Genomic DNA, 12,783 nt, shown 5'->3' on the forward strand with positions numbered 1-12,783 from the left:
TTTGTTTAACCCAAATTTATTTCTTATATATTGCAGTCAATCATATATCCCTTGAAACTCTGAAGTCCCCAAACCTCTGTATGTAATTAGATGCATTTGCCAATTTTCCCATCTTAATAGTGTACCTAAGAAAAATGTGTCAGAAGAAGTACTAGTTTATATCAATGGGAAACTTTTTCCTGCTGTTTGGATTAAATTGATTAATTGAAAAATTGAAAACTGGGTCAATCAACTTAGATTTTCATAAGAAAAAGCAATAAGCCTCTCAATATAAGCACAGTATTAACTTTAGCTTTTTAATCTGTATGTGGTTTTAAGTTATTAACTGTGAGGATCCATATTAAAAATATATAGGCTCTGGATTTAGAGAACATTCTCTTCATGCTTCTGTCACCAATATGAATCCAAAGCAATTTAATCTGATATTAGCCAAAACTCTTATTAACAAACCAAGAACAGCTGTTGGTTTGCCAGACTGGGGTGTGGCTTGTTTGTGTCCTGTTAAGATGGCCACGATGCCTCACCAGAAACACAAATCCCTGTTACTGGTGGTAGACCTAGCTGTAAAACACTCTTCTGGCAGGAAACTAATGTATCCTAATGATGATTTCCAGGAGATTAAGGTGCTTGTACTGATGACCATTTTGGAGGTTGCATCTCTCAACCTCTTTCACACAGATGCACGTGGTTATATTGTTGTTTGCTCCACATACCCTATAGCTTCCTTTCTGTCTGCTGTTAGACTGGAGGAGAGCAGGATCTGCTATCTTCTCTGGAGAGCCAGAGGTGAGTTTACCTCTTTCTTCAATATGCAATAGAAAAGAGGTCTTTTTATTGTTTTGTTTTTGAGTTGTTTTCTGCAACATCAGATGAGTTTTGCTATAATACATGACTCCATCACAGTATGTTTCTTTATGTTCATAATCATGTTTTGGATGTATGTGTAATTTCAGTGAGCTCCTCCTGACTTCCACCACAGCAATCTGTACCCCTTTTACTGCTTTCCAGGTTATAATCATCCATTATAAGGCTGGCTTCCTACTTCTTTACCTTACTACAGCAATTTAATTTACCTTATTTCTGAGTCAGTATCCTGGGATCTGAAATCTGTTCCTTCTGGAACACTGACCGAAATGTGGTTGATCTCAGGATGCGGTTATTTTCTCAGGTAGGTCTCTGGGCATGCAAATACACTAACTATAGTTAGTTAACTATACACAGTTCAGTCAGGAAGCACAGGCGTGTTCTTAGGCTCGTGTAAGACTTGTACTGCACAGCTGTATTTAAATCAAGTGCAGATCAATAAAAATGTTGTGTTTTAGCTTATTAAATCTTGCTTCAGTCTCTTGAGAATTGTTGGTATGGAAGTAGTGGTTCTTTGCTGATCTCACAACCCAAGTACTATGCATGGCTATACATATCACACACCATTCTGCAACATTTAAAATATTCTGTCTTGGTATGGTTACAAATGCGGGAAGTTTGCTTAAGCTTTGCCTAAGTGAGAACTTCCAGGTGATCGTCTTCCATGCATCTTCCATGATCAATGTTACTGGACAGTAATAATCCACAGTATACCTCACATTGACTAACACATCGAAACTAGTGGAAAGTCTGAAATGTCAACTGTGAAAACAGTAGACTTTTTGGTAGTGGGTAATTGTCACATGTTTGTGGACCGCATGCCCAGAGACCATGGTTGTGACTGTAATATAGATTTTTAGCATTTTGCTTTTTCTTTAAAAAAAAATATATAAATACAAAATTCATTATTTGCATTTTTGCATTTAGCTTGTGCTAAAAGCTTTTTTTTTTAGAAAAAAAACTAACCAGATGAGTTTATGCACTAGCCTCTGGGTTTTGCACACTGTGAGAAAAGCTGTTTACTTTCAAAAGTAAAGTATAGAATTGACCCTTCATGACAAAATATAATATGAATATTACATCTCCCAAAACCTCAAATGAAGAATATTATTAGTATTTCTCCAGTTTGCATTCTTTTCATGACTGCAGCACAAGGCTGGATGTGATTTTTCTGTCTTGAAACAAACATGGTAATAAGTCTATCTGGTCTGCCAAAGAAAGATGCAAAATCCAGACAGTTCTTTGTACTGTCAAATGAAATGAGGCTATTTTGAATAGTGCTTAGGATATACAGCATATGGCATACTGCTGATTTTTGCTTTTGAAGGATCATATTGGATTCACATATCTGATGATAGAATTCCAAATGCATCCCACAAAATACTGAAGTTGCAACTTGGCATGTTGTTTGAAGAGTTTCAGAACCATAAAAAGTTACTGTTTTTCTTGGTTCTGTTCCAGCACTTCCCCTCTTTTATTAAAGCTAATCTCTTAGCTTTCGACTAATTACAGTTGTTTCTAAGGATAACAAAAATATAAATTAGGCAGATTGTTTCCCCCTTTTTACAAATCCAAGTACTTTGTGAGGTCATTCTACATTTTGCTGTTCATCCCCTTGCAAAACACATGGACTATGGTTTCAGTCTTCTGACATAAGGCTTCAATCTAAAACCCTATCAATAACAGCAATATTCATGATCTGTTGGCACATACTCCCTGAATTTGTGGGAAGTAGCTCATTTGTGACTTTCTACAGCGTAAGCTTTACTATTGGTACTGAAGCTTATGATTCCCAATCATGTTGTCATTTGAGGGGTTCAAGAGAGCATCATTGCCTCGGTGCTGCATGTCTGCCCATATGATCTAATTGTTAATCTTTCAGTACACATATGAAGCCAGTGCTCATGGATTTGGGCAGTAAAGATGGATCACTGCTGTCTTATGTCTTCTGTATCTTGATGCCTTATTAAGATTCAGATTTTTCTAGACTTGGCAAGGCAAACAAAAACGACACGTTCATTGTATCTGTTTCGTAATTTTCAAGATAATTTCATGTTGATCAAGCTGTCTTTTTGGAGATGTGAATGTGATTTTAGACGTTCAAAGCTCTGCTATGAAGCATGGTTTAATGATTAAGTAAACTTCAGATTCTGATGTATCCTTTCTTCCCCCCTGTACCTGTGGAGTTCCATATCTCCCTTGTGGTGGCATCACTAATCATCCAGTGTCCTTGTTCAGCACTCTGGTATAGCTAGGAACAAATTGCTTCATAGGATTCATTTCCAGAGGGGTTGAGGAGTTGAGCCGAATGCATGCTTGTCTTAAACTTTAATCTCAAAAACAAACAAAACAAAAACAATAAATAAATAAAAAAAAGTATCAGCTCAGCTGTTGTGTATATTTTGTTGTGAGAGAGGCAGTGGGCACCAGCTTAATAAACACAGTTAGGCACTTGGTTTGATCCAAGTCCTGTAGCTCTGAAATATATTGCACTGCTGTCTTAAATCACCCAGTATGTTCAAACCTTGGCTTGAATAATGCACTTACAAAACAGATTAATCGCTTCATTTAGGTGGCCTTTATTTCTGTGTGTGCTATTTTGGGACACCAGGTATTACACATGTGAACATTCCACCTGTGCTCTGATGTTATTGATTACAAAGTGTTTTTTTACTGTTAGCTCTGTGATCCAATATATATTGTGAGCCTGCCCATCTCTTTGTTTTCTTACACAAATTTAATATTGCTTCTACAGTATTTTCCTGCAGTCTAATTTTCCAGTAACTCTTGTTTTTTATAGGCTAAAAAATACCTCAGAGAAAGAGTTTGTTGATTGGCATTGTTTTTTTTTTTTATAAAGGGCTATTTTTGTCTTACAGTTTCTTCTCTATTTTTTTTGTGGTCGCTTTTTCAAAATGAATAGCAAACCTACTGTATCTCAGAGCTGATATACCTATTTTTCCTCTTTTTTTTGCTGCTATTTCCTTAGGAATTTCCTGGTGATACATATGTTGCCTATGAAGATGATGCCCTTTTTGTATTTCATTTTATTCCTTTCTTCCCAAAAGCTTCATGTTCCTGAAATTTTAATGTAAAACATTTTTTTGTTTTAAATGTCTTATTCTCAGATGATCCATAATTGTTTTATTCAATCATTAAATTATAAGGTGCCACTTTTTTATTTCTGTCATTTCCTCGCTGATCCACAATTGTATGACCTAAAAGCAAACTTCAATTTTAACATCTTCTAAAAATATTTTCCTGGGTTCTGTTGCTACAGCTTCTGTTTGACATGAACTGCTGCTGTTATTCATTTGTTCCATTTCAAAACAATTGCAGGAGCAGAACCCATTTTGGCCATGCACTGTCTGGAGGATGCACAATGCAGCTAGAGCAGTTACCAAGTCTGCAAATATTGGACAAATTCCAACCTGCAGGTGCATGAGGATTGATTTTTGACTGGATACTTAGAGGGGAAATAAATGACACTTTTGTAACCCCACTGCTATCTTTTTGGCTAATATTTTCTTATCTTAAATCTTGTGGGATTTGGGCAGGTTAAAGACATTCAAAGGGAAAATAGAAATTTTTACCCATAGTAGACATTTCTAAAGCAGGTTCTCAAAAAAAAATATATACATTATTAATGATTTTTGCAAGAAGCTTTCTTGAAAGCAGTAACAAGCAATGAGAATATCAAACTTCAAAACATCATGCTGAAATTTTCTGGGGAAAGCTATGAGATTGCAATGGGATATGTGAATTTAGACAACTGATACTGCAGCATAAGCCTCTGTAACTTCAGCTGGCTCACTTGAATGATCTAATCCAGGCTAACCTGGCAATGAATATGAGGCAATCTGAGCTGTTAATTTGTCTTGGCACTTCAGCCCATGGGAAGACTAAGGTGAGATAGAGATGGCATCCCAAGTTAAAACACCGGTTGTGCTGTTCTTGATGCTATTTTATCTTAGGCTGATTGACAGTTTTAGGGAAATATTTGTATTTTTTTCTTGGTAGAGAGATTTTGTAGGGTAGTCTCCAAACACTGTCAGCTACTTCTAAACTATTGCAAAAATATTTTATAAATAGTTAAAATGAGTGAAATATATAGAAATGAATCTGAACTGAGTAAAATTCAATGAAAGAAGCAATGTCTTACTGACAACTTTATCTCTGTTGAAGATGAGGGTTGGTGACAAGGCAGACTGACTGTAATGCATCGTTTTCAGATAATCTGTACCTCTTTAATCTGTGTCTTTTGGTTTTGAAGCTGTATAGCTATATATTTTATATATTATATATATATATAATAGCTATATAGCTATTGTCTCAAAAGAGTTAAGAAAGAAACCAAAGGTTGTTTAATGGTGACAATCACAACAACTAACAATGCAGACAGACTGTAAAGGCGAGGTGTACTGGGTCTGGCTGGGATGGAGTTAACTTTCCCTGCAGCAGCCCATACAGTGCTGTGCTCTGCACTTGTACCTAGAGCAGCATTAGTATCACACCAGTGTTTTCTGCTGCTGAGCAATCCTGGCACTGCATCACGACTCCCTCCAAGCTCCCAGAGCCAGCAGGCTGGGGGTGGGCACATCACCAGGGCAGCTGACCTAAACTGACAAAGGGATATTCCATGCAATATGATGTCACACTCAGCAATAAAAAGTGGGAAAGGGAAAGGAGTTTGAGGAGGCTTTCGTGGTGGAAGCGTCTGTCCTCCCAAACAACCATTACATGTATGGAGGCCCTGCTTCCCAGGATGTGGCCAAACATCACTCATTGATGGAAAGCAGAGAGTAACTTGTTTTTTCTCTCTCTCTGTGCTTCTGCACACGGCCTTTGCTTTTTTTTTTTCTTTTATCTCCCCTCTCTCCCTTTTCTCTTTAATTAAATCATCCTTATCTCAAACCTTGATAACCAATTATTTCCTTGTCCTTCCTGCACCTGGAAATGGTTTCCAGGATGAACGCTTCCAGCACCTTCCCAGGGAAGGAGGTGAGTGTGACCAGCCTGGGGTTCCCCTGGTCCTCCTTCATGCCTGGCTTGTGGATGGCAGTGACGTTTGCTTCCCTGCACTCTTGGGGCACTTCTTGCAGTTGCCAGGAACAAGCAACGATTCCTGAGAGTGGCCTTGCAATGGCATCAGCCAGCTCCCTCCACGCTCATGGGGGAATCCCATCAGGGTTCCTGGACTTCTCTCTCTTGGTTTTCTCAAGGCTTGCCCGACCCCATAGATGGGGTTTCCGTGGCAAGGTTGAGGTAGCGGGCTGGGGGGATGCAGAGGTGGGCTCTGAGAAGAGACTGGGGGCTGCCTCTTCTCATGGGAAGCCCCCATCAGCTGCCTGGGCCTCCTACTGCAGACCCCTGAGCCCGAGGCCTCAGCTGTCGTGTGATGGGCTGGTGCAACAGCCCCGAGGCAGCCGGGCTCTCTCCGCTCCTCTCCCTGAGGGCAGCGTGCAGCAGAGATGCCCCCTGCGCAGTCTCCAGGACTGCATGGGGGTGCAGTGAGGGACGGGAAAGGAGGACTCAAACACCACTTCAAAGTTCACTGTTCTTGGTGGCCAGGAGACGAACGCAGGCCGGCTGCGCTACGCCATCTCCACTTCCTCCACCTGTGGGACACCCATCTTGGCGGCCCCGGCGTCTGCCTGCTGTCGGGGTGCTGAGCCATGGGCAAGGAGCTGGGCCCAGCCTGAGGCTCTGTGTCACGCCACGGCCTCCAGGAATGGCCTGAGTGGTGATTCCTTGCACGCCTCCCAGGCCTGGCATCGTAGTGAGGCCTTGCCAGCCTTTCTGGAGGTGGCCCCACCTGCCTTGGCTGGATCTCACCTTCTGGAGAGTCCACGTCCATGGGCAGGACATCGTCCTCTGTGGGTGGCACCTGCACAGGCTGCACCTGCTGTTTCAGCCAGTCCCTGTTCATGGTATGGCCATTGTCCTTTGAGGGTGCCACGTTGCCTGTCCTCCCCCATTTTTTCTCAGGGTCCCCATGTGTGGGCTGGATGTAGTCTTGCCTGTCAGGTGTCACCATGATGGTCTTCACCCATTTTTTTGATGGATCCCATTTTGTGGGCTGGACGTTTACTTGCGCTGGTGGCACCTTGTTGGTCCTCACCCATTTTTTGTGGGGGTCCCTGTTCGCGACCTGGACCTTTTGCTGCAATGGTGGCATCTTGCTGGTGTGCACCCATTTTTGTGGTTGGCAGCTGTTCCTGGGCTGGCTGTTTTCTCCTGCAGGTGGCACCATGGTGGTCTGCACCCTTTCATTTGGCCGGCTGCCGTGCCTTGGCTGTCTCAGGGACTGGGTGTTGTCTTCTGCAGGTGTCCCCTTGATAGTTTGCACCCATTTGGTTGGTGGGCCCCCGTGCCTTCTGTGGAAGTTGTCTTCCAGAGCCGGTACCCTGCTGGTCTGCCCCCATTCTTTGGGTGGGTACCTGCTCACAGGCCGCGTGTTGTCTTGTGCAGGAGGCACCTTGATGTTCCGCACCCACTTGTTGGGTTGGCCTCCACGCATTGGATGGAAGTTGTTCCTCCTGGGGCGCACCTGATGGTTATGCACCCATTTCTTAATGGTGCTCCCTTCCACTGCTAGGTGTTCATCCATCCTTGGACGTTTAGCGGGGGGTTGCCACTGGAGGTCCCTCCTGTCTTGGCTGTGCTTCCTCTTCCTCCCCAGCTGCACGTGTTTCTCCATTCTGGGACATTTAGCAGGGGGTTGCCATTGGAGGTCCCTCCTTTCTAGGCTGTGTAGCCTCTTCCTTGCACAACGCACCACTCCTCTCATCCTTCAGGCTGAGCAGGACAGCACCCAAAGGCTAGCGATTCCCATCACCTGGGCTGCTCCAAGTCTCCTCGGCACTCCAGGAGCGAGTGGTGGCCAGCCGCAGGGCTGCCCTTTTTATGGGGCCGGGGACAACGGGCACCAAGGGCAGAAGTGACATCAGGAGGCTGCTGTGGTGGCAGCCCAGGCACCATCACAGTGGCCTTCTGTGCTGGGTCTGGCTGCGATGGAGTTAACTGTCCCTGCAGCAGCCGACACAGTACTGTGCTTTGCACTTGTAGCTAGAGCAGCACTGGTATCACACCAGTGTTGTGTCTGCTGCTGAGCAATACTGGCACCGCATCAGGACTCCCTCCAAGTCCCCCAGAGCCAGCAGGCTAGGGGTGGGCAGGAGATGGGGAGGGGACATCACCAGGGCAGCTGACCTAAACCGACCAAAGGGATGTTCCATGCCATGTGGGGTCACACTCAGCAATAAAAGGTGGATAAAGGAGGAAGAAGAAGGGAGGGGTGGGCTCTCATTTTGAAAACTTCTGTCCTCCCAAACAACACCTGTGTATGTTGAGGCCCTGCTTCAAGGACGTGGTCAAGCATCACTTGTTCCTGGGAAGCAGAGAGTAATTTCTTTCCTCTGCGCTTCCACATGGCCTTTGCTTGATTGTTGTTGTTGTTTTTGTTTTCCTTTTCCCCTTTTCCCTTTAGTTAAATTACTTAATAACATTTTTCTCTTAATAATTATTTTTCCTTTAATTAAATTATCCTTATCTCAACCCTTGTTTCTTTTCTTTTCTTCCCCCCACCCAAGTCGAGATTCCTCATTTACTGCCAATTAACAACATATCACAGAATCATCTAGGTTGGAAGAGACCTCCAAGATCACCTAGTCCAACCTCTGACCTAACATTAACAAGACCTCCACTAAACCATATCACTAAGCTCTACATCTAGACGTCTTTTAAAGACCTCCAGGGATGGTGACTCAACCACTTCCCTGGGCAGCCCATTCCAATGCCTAACAACCCTTTCAGTAAAGAAGTTCTTCCTAATATCCAACCTAAACCTCCCCAGGCGCAACTTTACCCCATTCCCCCTAGTCCTGTCACCAGGCACGTGGGAGAATAGACCAACCCCCACCTCGCTACAGCCTCCTTTAAGGTACCTGTAGAGAGCAATAAGGTCGCCCCTGAGCCTCCTCTTCTCCAGGCTGAACAACCCCAGCTCCCCCAGCCGCTCCTTCTAAGACTTGTTCTCCAGACCCCTCACCAGCTTCTCCGGACTTTCTCGAGCACCTCCATGTCCTTCTTGTAGCGAGGGGCCCAAAACTGAACACAGTACTCGAGGTGCGGCCTCACCAGAGCCGAGTACAGGGGGACAATCACTTCCCTAGACCTGCTGGCCACACTGCTTCTTATACAGGCCAGGATGCTGTTGGCCTTCTTGGCCACCTGAGCACACTGCTGGCTCATATTCAGCCGACTCTCAACCAATACTCCCAGGTCCTTCTCTGCCAGGCAGCTTTCCAGCCACTCATCTCCCAGCCTGTAGCTCTGCTTGGGGTTGTTGCACCCCAGATGCAGGACCCGGCACTTGGCCTTCTTGAACCTCGTGCAGTTGACCTCAGCCCATCGGTCCAGCCTATCCAGATCCTCCTACAGAGCCTTCCTACCCTCGAGCAGATCGACACACGCACCTAACTTGGTGTCGTCTGCAAACTTACTGAGGGTGCACTCGATCCCCTCATCCAGATCATCGATAAAGATATTAAAGAGAACTGGCCCCAGCACTGAGCCCTGGGGGACTCCACTAGTGACCGGCCTCCAACTGGATTTGACTCCATTCACCACAACTCTTTAGGATGGAGGTGTATATATATGTGTATGATCTATACGCATATATATATAATACATGATTAATACATTCAATAATCTCTGTATTATATAATTTAGAACATCTACATCTATATACTTATAAGGAATTCTCACCTCCATTTAGTAAGTTAAGCAAAACGTGTATATCCAGTATTTGTACTGAAAATATTGACCTAAATTTTTTTTTTCTTAGAGTTCAGATAGTTTTATTATAATGCTGTTTCCTCAGAGCAGCTGTGAAGAACTTAGTGTATAATCTTTATTTATTTAAAGATTACCTGTCATGATTACAGTATGCAAACTACTTATAGATAGCAAGAGAATTATAGCTGTTAAAAAGCTAGATATGAGACAAACAGAAAAAAATGGCCCAATACCATCCAAACAAAAATAACCCACAAGAGGAAGAAACAGGACAGCTAAAATTCATCATATCTATCATCTTTCTAGTACTGTCAAGGTGCTGAGAAATTTCTACAAGGAGGAAACACCTCCACAATTTATGTCAGTCTACAACATGAATCAAGCTATGCTGAAATATTTAGAAAGTAATTATATTTAGATTTTTGTTTCCTACTTAGCCTTTTCTATTCTTATTTTGAAATTAGCAAGTTACTATATATGGTTCTAACATCTCTAAGTGTTTTTCTGTAAGCCTAAAAATTTCTGTTGTACAATTTTAGATTTTTTTGGAAACACTGAGTCTCATCTATAGGTAATTCTATTGAATTCCAGTTATCTGATGAAACAATCTAACTGACATTTGATAGTGTATGGTTTTGTAAACTACTGAAAAATTTACTCTTTATCTGCCCAACAATAACGTTAGGAAAAATGCTGTGACAGGAGGTCTAGTTGAGAGAACTGGTTTATATTGTGACATCAGAGCGTAGAAATGGTGGTAGAGTATAAAGTAATTCAGGTGTTGATGGCTTTTGCTAAATAAACTTAGATTTTCTGTGAACTCTGAACACAGTCAGCCTTATTTGACAGAACTTTAAACATACAACTGTGGCATGATGACATTCAGCTCAGATGGGACTGTGTAAAAAATATTGACTCTACTTTTATTAATGCTGTACTGAAATGTACTTTGCACAAGAACTGTTTGAAATTAGTTCAGTTTGCTCCCCTACTGTAACATATGACATTTTTCTAATTAGGGCAATGTTTAATTTACTGTCTCATGGCTTTTTGAATAAATATAAATTGTCATACTAAAGTGACAGGTGTAAAACCCTGGGTAGCTGTGTTAGAGAGGTTAATTTGCTCTTAATCAAATCAGTTCTGCTTCACTTTCTCATGGGGAGTGAGAGATAATAGGCCTGTTTAACTGGAGATTAGGCAGATTTTTCCCTGGAATTCCCAAAGGGTTCACCTGAGACTTATTGTGTCATATCCTCTATAAAGATATTTGAATACATCAACATTTAAAGATACGCTGCATCTACTTGCAAGGGTATTGCATCACCTGCTTTTGGTTCAGCAGCACCGAAAAGGCAGCTAGTACTAGAATATGCTAGGGGAATGCGATCTTGTGGAGAAACATGACATACCACCCAAGTAGGGACCCATCCCTGCCCAATGAGAGAACATGCTCAGGTTCTGAAAAGTAAGAGGAACAAGTTTTTTTTTTTATTATTATTATTGAGCTGTGAAGGGGAGAAAGGTCATCACCCCATTGTTATATTTTGCAGTGAGGAAGATGTCCATATGCACTGTTCTGAGAGTTGATAAAAGAGGTAAGAGAAATAAATGAATGAGCCTGCCAATTTGTAGGAAGTAAGTGCAATGTAGGGATTCATCAAGGGAATGTGTAAGCATAAATAAGAAGTTTGGTTTGTAGGATCAACGGATTGAGGCTTTGTGCCAGAAGGCCTATTGCTGCAGTGTGTGGAAGAATTTGATGAGAAGGGGCAATCCCTGGTGAGACAACATGAGCAGCCTGCCATGAGGGGTGCATAAGGAGAGAGTTGTATAATGTGAAAACTGCTGAACTAATTCAGGGAGAGAAGAACAGAAATTTTGTGCACTAAGAGTAATCTAGTGTGCGGAGGAATGTCTGAGGCTACAGATGACAGTGATGGCAGTTCAGTTTGCCCATTACATCTGGAATAAGAGCTTGGCATGGAATTTGGGGTCAAATTGTCATCTTATTTTCATGACCTTCAGTGTAAATGATTATTTATAAATAGCAAGTGATGTAAAGTGGTGTTTGGACTGAAGATGTGACACTCCTTATATTTTTTGTTTTTAAAGAGTCCCATCTCATCTTTTGCTAGCAGCATGGAAAATGAAATAGCCATGCCTGTATAGGAATACATATGTGTAGAAGCCAGAATTATGAACTCTGAGAAGTTCTTGTGCCTGGTGTGGCTGAGGCGAGGTAGCTGCTGGTTGGTCATTTATACCACAAAGGGATGTAATGTGAGCAAAGGTCTTTGCCTGTCTTTGTTCTCCTTCAACATCAGAACAAAAAACCTCTAAATAGCACTGATTTCACTGGGATGTAAAGGTAAATGTGTACCAGATTTGGTCTTTGAATTGCTGCACTGGGAGAGAAAGGTATACCTTGACCGAATCTGTATATCATGGAAAATGCAGGAAAAGGTGATAAACTGCATGTAGAGTTCTCAGTAAATTCCTCCCTAAGCAATTCTACCTGAAGAAAATCCATCTTCTCTTTAATAATTTAGGATATAGAAAATTATTATTACTTTTTAAGTTCTTTGCCATAGGTGAATGCTACAGTAAATAAAGTATTGTTATTATTTGCGTGTCTTTTATTCCTGGGCTATAACATGCAAAAGCAGACTCCCACCTGTGACTTTTCTATTTATTTGAATGAGTTTTGTGTAAGCCAAATACTCAGAGAAATTTACCTTTTTATTTTTTACATAACCTATAATGTATGTAAAACAAGCAAATCCTGTGACATGTTTAGAGTACTATATTCTGGATGTGCTGAGCAAAATAAGAAGGATAGATACTATCGCTCTTCTATTATTTATGGACTATAAAGTCTTTACAGTGGCATTGACAAAGGGTTTATAGTCAGTACACAAGCTGGTTATACCATAAATTGTAATGTTATATGATAAACTGGAAGTTTATAGCAGTAGTAGATATCAAAGAAAAAAAATGAATTTTGTTCTGAAATAATCTATCATGGGACGGAGTTGCTACATGTTTAAATATTCAACCATTTTTGTCTTCATTTATTTTGAAGTTACTGATAATTCATGTGCTACAGAAAAAGGATTT

General features: G+C 41.8%; 1 long non-coding RNA gene across 1 annotated transcript; it reads left to right on the forward strand.

Annotated features, from left to right (window-relative positions):
* Positions 1–486: 486 nt before the first annotated feature.
* LOC308178452 lies at positions 487–4,385 on the forward strand. The gene is made up of 3 exons (XR_013939767.1): positions 487–623; positions 721–786; positions 4,204–4,385. It is a non-coding gene; the product is annotated as an uncharacterized lncRNA (long non-coding RNA).
* The last annotated feature ends 8,398 nt before the right edge of the window (positions 4,386–12,783 follow it).

Source organism: Anser brachyrhynchus (assembly GCF_964034855.1).
Source record: "Anser brachyrhynchus genome assembly, chromosome: 15".
In the NCBI taxonomy this organism is placed as follows: domain Eukaryota; kingdom Metazoa; phylum Chordata; class Aves; order Anseriformes; family Anatidae; genus Anser; species Anser brachyrhynchus.